Raw genomic sequence first — 4,933 nt, 5'->3', positions numbered from 1 at the left:
ACCTGTCTCTGGATAAAGCGCGGTCGACCACGCGCGGTCGACCGCCGAAACTGCAGAAGCTCCCCTTGATTTCTCGTGCACATCGCGGTCGACCGCCGCGCCATGCGCGGTCGACCGCGTGTCAGCATTCCTGTATCCTTCGATCTGACGCCAACTCTACAAATCTCCACATCGGCGAACGTTTTGCCAAAACTGAGCCGACACCAAAACACCCACAATCAACTCAACCGACTGCATCTGCAAGACTGCCTACGTATCCTCTTGCCCAAGGAATCAAGCCGAACGTAGTTTATCCAAATGGCCGCCAACGGCCTCAACAATGAAGAATATTCAATAAGTTCAAACAATGACCAAACTTCACACCTGGTACAACTTTGGTCAATATATCAGCAGGATTGTCCTTAGTGTGGACCTTCTCTAACGTGAAATCACCATCATCTAATACGTCACGTACAAAGTGAAATCTGACATCAATGTGCTTCGTGTGTGCATGATAGACTTGGTTCTTCGCCAAATAGATAGCTGACATACTATCATAATATACCTGAATGGTCTCCTGTGCAATCCCCAAATCATCCAACAAGCCATATAGCCACAAAGCCTCCTTCACTGCTTCAGTCACCGCCATATATTCCGCCTCCGTAGTAGAAAGCGCCACTGTAGACTGAAGAGTGCATCGCCAACACACTGGACCGACGCTTGTCAAGATCTCCGGCATAGTCTGAATCCACGTAGCCAATACAATCCTGCCTTGTCTTATCATTCTTCATAAATATCAATCCAACATCCATGGTACCCTTAATATACCGTAGAATCCACTTCACGGCCTCCCAATGCCCCTTGCCGGGGTTGTGCATGTACCTAGATACCATGCTCACGGCCTGTGACAAATCTGGCCTCGTACACACCATAGCATACATCAAGCTACCCACTGCACTGGCGTATGGAACTTTAGACATGTAGTCCCTATCCTCCACTAAAACTGGTGACATCAAAGCTAAAAGCTTAAAGTGGGGAGCTAATAGAGTACTCACCACCTTGGTATTGCCCTCAAAACTGAATTTCTTCAGCATCTTCTGCAAGTAACTCCTCTGTCACCACCTTGGTATTGCCCTCAAAACTGAATTTCTTCAGCATCTTCTGCAAGTAACTCCTCTGTGTAAGCTTCAATCTCCCCTTCACCCTGTCTCGCTCAATCTCCATACCCAGTATCTTCTTAGACTCTCCCAGGTCCTTCATCTCAAATTCAGATGACAGTTCCTTTTTCAATTTCCCAATAGCTGAAGTGTTCCTGGAAGCTATGAGCATATCATCAATATACAATAACAAATAAATGTGCTCACCATCCTGTAGCTTGTGCATATAAACACACGGGTCATACGGGCTCCTCGTGTACCCTTGGCCAATCATAAAGCTATCAAATCTCTTGTACTACTATCGCGGTGATTGCTTCAGTCCGTAAAGAGATTTCTTCAATTTGCACACCAAATTTTCCCTTCCTGCAGCTTTAAACCCCATAGGTTGTGTCATGTAGATCTCCTCGTCTAAATCTCTATGTAGAAAGGTCGTCTTCACGTCCATTTGGACCAAATCTAAGTCCAGCTGTGCCACTAATGCCAATAGTATCCGAATCGACGAATGCTTCACAACAGGTAAAAACACCTCGTTGTAATCAATGCCCTCAAGCTGTGCATATCCCTTGACAACCAATCTGGCCTTGAATCGAATGTCCCCAATAGAATATCCCTCATTCTTAGCATACACCCACTTGCAACCAATAGCTTTCTGACCCTTAGGTAGCTTTGCAAGTTCCCAAGTGTCGTTCTTCTGAAGAGATTGCATCTCCTCCTCCATAGCATTCCTCCACCTAATAGAATCAGGACTGGACTCTGCCTCCCTGAATGTGGCAGGAATAAAATCATCAACGACCTCCACGGATAAAACATATGCCACCATGACCTCATCATATCTAGCTAGCCGACGAATCTCTCTCCTCGGTCTATCTGCTGCAATGGACCCCTGAGCATGACCCTGCTTCTGAGCCTCACCATCTACTGTATCCTCCACATGCCCGACTGTCATCTCATCTCCTCCCAATGTCACACCTGTAGGAGCCTCAATGGACACAGTGCTGTCTGGAATGGATGGAGTCACATCAACCTCCACCTGCTGTGATATCCCTCCTGTCTGATCTTCTTCCACCTGCTGAGGAACCCGAGGCTTCATCATGTACGCCTCATCAAATGTGATATTTCTGCTAATGACCATCTTCTTGTCTTGTGGATCCCATAATTTGAAGCCTTTGACACATTCTCTAAATCCCACAAAAATAGCTTTTCTCGCTCTCGGATTTAACTTTCCATCACTGACATGAAAATAAGCTGGACACCCAAATATCCGGAGAGTCTCATAGTCACTAGCCACAGAACCAGACTAACGCTCCAAAGGAGTCTTCCCCTCTATCGCAGTGCACGACAACCTGTTAACGAGATGGCTCACATAAACCAACGCCTCGGCCCAAAAGGATCTAGATAATCCACTCTGCGTCATCATACATCGCACCTTCTCCAGCAAAGTACGGTTCAATCTCTCGGCCACCCCGTTCTGTTACGATGTCTCTCTAACTGTGAAGTGTCTTCTAATGCCATGATCCTGGCAAAACTACAGAAATGGATCACTCTTATATTCCCCATCATTGTCTGAACGAAGAGTCTTTACATTTCTACCTGTCTGTAGCTCTACTTTCTTCTTCCACTCCACAAATATATCCAGGACATTATGTTTATGCTTCATGGTATATACCCAATTCCTTCTGGAATAATCATCAATGAAAGTAACAAAATAATTTGTCCCACCAAACGATGTGTGCTTGGAAGGACCCCAAACATCCGTGTGAATATAATCTAATATACATTGGGTTTTGTGAATAGCGGTGCCGAACTTCACTTTAGTCTTCTTCCCAAGTATGCAATGCTCACACAGCTCCATCTTGTAGGTCTTTGCACCTTTCAATAGCCCCTGTTTTGCCAATGTCTGTAGGGACTTATCACCTGTGTGTCCAAGTCTCATGTGTCATAGGGTGGTGGTATCCTCCTCTTTGGTGATAGAAGCAGCCAGACCCCCTGTAACTGTCTTGCCCTTCAAGTAGTATAGGTTGTTTTCCCTGACACCTCGTATCATCACCATGGACCCCTTCATGACCTTCAAACTAGCATCTTCTAAGATCACTCTATAGCCGGATGCCTCCAAAGTCCTAAGAAAAATGAGGTTCTTCGTCAATTGCGGCACGAACATCACTTCTTTCAATTCCCTAGTCACCCCGTCATGCATTCTGATTCTGACTGAGCCAATCCCACTAATAGGACAAACATGATCGTTCCCCATGAGCACCACGTCTCCTCTCTTCAACTCCTCAAAGTTGGTAAACCAATCCCTCTTAGAGCAAATGTGAAATATAGCTCCCGAATCAAACATCCACTCCGTAGAGTCGGCATAACAAACTGACGGCAGTACGGGACAAGAATAACCGGAAGAATCCGAATCTGAAATGTTGCCAACAACCTTAGCAACATTCACCTCTGAAGCTTGTACAACTTTCCCCCTTTGCTTTCCGGCTCTATCCTTCAACTTTGGGCACTCATTCTTTCAATGTCCCTCTTCTTTGCAAAAGGCACATTGATTTCTACCAACACTCTTATGCCCACCCCTATTCTTTAATTTTGAGCGGTTGAACCTTTGACGGTTTGGATTACGGCCACGAACTGCTAATGCATCACACGATGCCTTCTCGGAGGGCTCACCATCGTTCTTCCTCAGCTCATAATTTACCAATGCCGAGGTCACCTCCTTGTAGCTAACTGTAGTTCGTCCATTTATCATAGTGAGAACAAATGTACCAAACTCATCCTCCGGCAACGAACACAATAGTAACATCGCCTTGTCTTCATCCTCTACCATGATATCTACATTGGCCATATCCGAAATTAGCTTTGTGAAGTTGTTAACATGCTCCCGAATGGAAACCCCCATCTTCATCTTGAATTGGTAGAACCTTTTTTTCAAATGAAGCCTATTCTCAATGCTCTTCGTCAAATACTTTTCATTGAGTGTTTCCCACAATTTCTTCGCCGACGTCTTGTTCATCACATCATAAATGAGATCCGGCGTCAAGCATGACCGAATCACCCCACAAGCTCTACTGTTCATTTTCTTCCAAACCTTGTCTTCAACATCTTCGGGTTTCTCTTGTAGCTCAAGAGTTTCCTCCAAATTTTGTGCATCTAAGGCGTCCATTACTTGACACCTCCATAAGCCGAAGTTAATCTTGCCGTCGTTTGGATCGCCTTTGTCAAAGCCGATCCCGATGTACTTGTAGCACTTGTAGCGCTTGAACTAGCCTTGCTTGTTTCAACCATATTGTAGGTCTACTCTCCCAACAAGAATCCAACAGCGAATTCTTCGAATAAACTCCCAAGTCCAACCTGGCTCTGATACAACTTGTTGTGCGCTGCGGAAGCTCGAATCGACAAGATCAAAAGCACATACAAGAACAATAGTAGACCACAAACGAACACAAGCAAACCAATCACAGCAAGAACACAAGATATACGTGGTTCGGCAATGTGCCTACGTCCACGGGGCAAGGAGAGGGGAGTTTCACTAATAGAAATCAAGGAGAATACAAATTAGGGTTACAAATCTTACCACAAACACACAAACAAGACTACTTGATCTCTCCAATAGACTCTAACAATAGAAGCCCTAGAAATCCCCTTTCAGCAGCTCAAAATCTCCCTTGCTTAACCCTAAAACCAAGTTTAGGGTATATATACAACTCACCAGAAAACGGGTCTGGAAAGCCAACTTAAACCCAAAACCCGATACGCGGTCGACCGCCGCGCCACGCGCGGTCGACTGCCAAAAGTCCAGAGCC

This window comes from Asparagus officinalis, chromosome 7 (genome assembly GCF_001876935.1).
Source record: "Asparagus officinalis chromosome 7, Aspof.V1, whole genome shotgun sequence".
Classification (NCBI taxonomy): domain Eukaryota; kingdom Viridiplantae; phylum Streptophyta; class Magnoliopsida; order Asparagales; family Asparagaceae; genus Asparagus; species Asparagus officinalis.
The sequence above is the reverse complement of the archived record's forward strand: the minus strand, read 5'-3'. Positions refer to the sequence as shown.